The sequence below is a fragment of the Apaloderma vittatum genome, unplaced genomic scaffold (assembly GCF_000703405.1).
Source record: "Apaloderma vittatum isolate BGI_N311 unplaced genomic scaffold, ASM70340v1 scaffold2545, whole genome shotgun sequence".
NCBI lineage: Eukaryota > Metazoa > Chordata > Aves > Trogoniformes > Trogonidae > Apaloderma > Apaloderma vittatum.
In genome coordinates, this window is record NW_009718551.1 from 2,722 (window position 1) to 3,589 (window position 868).

The following is an 868-nucleotide window of genomic DNA, read 5'->3' on the forward strand; positions in this document are numbered from 1 at the left end:
GCTATGCCTCCCGTCAAGACTGTATGAGTGATGATCTCCTCGGACTTTATAAGTATCGATCGTTACTCTGGAAGCAGCTCAAGAGACCAAAGCTACTCTTCAGCCCCAGCTCTGGCACTCCTGGAGAAGAGCTGTGTTGACTCACAATCAATACACTTCAAACTGGAGCGTACCGTGATGCTTATCCTTGGCTGTCCATGCTTACACCAATACCCCAAAAGCCCTCCTGTGAACAAGCCAGGGACACGGTTACCTTGTCCAGAGCTTCCAGTGGGACAAGGCAATACCAGTCCTAGAACAACCCAGAGCAATTTTTCACAGCACTGCATGACACTTCCCTCCTCCAAGGGACGGAGCCCACAGCCTCACTTGTTTACACTGACATGTACCAGAGTGGAAGAATGGAGCTGCTGCTGCTTCTCCTCCGCAATCTGCCCAAGAAAGCAGACTGGACAGCCCGCTGGCTTGCCCTGCTGCTGACACATCCTTCCACCTGCTCGTGAACTTTCCATTTCCATGAAGGCTTCATCTTGCATTTGATTCCTGAGATAATTTCCTCTCTCCTCCTACAGGTGTGCAGCGGGAGACAGAGACCCAAGCACAGCTGGATGCTTCCCCTCCCCAGGTCCTGTCAAACTTCTCCACAGCATGCCCTCGCACTGCCGGCATCACCCAGGCAGGGCTCCTCAGATGTCTCAGGGAGGTGATGCTATTTTTCTGCCCTTCCTCCAGAGGATCTTCAAATTCCTTGACTCTCACAGAGAAACAGTCTGTTTAATCTGTTTGAAACAGGCAGCAACACAGGAAAAAAAAGAGTTGGATGGAGGAAGCCAATTTTGGGGAGCTTAGTAGAAAAGATTAACACATT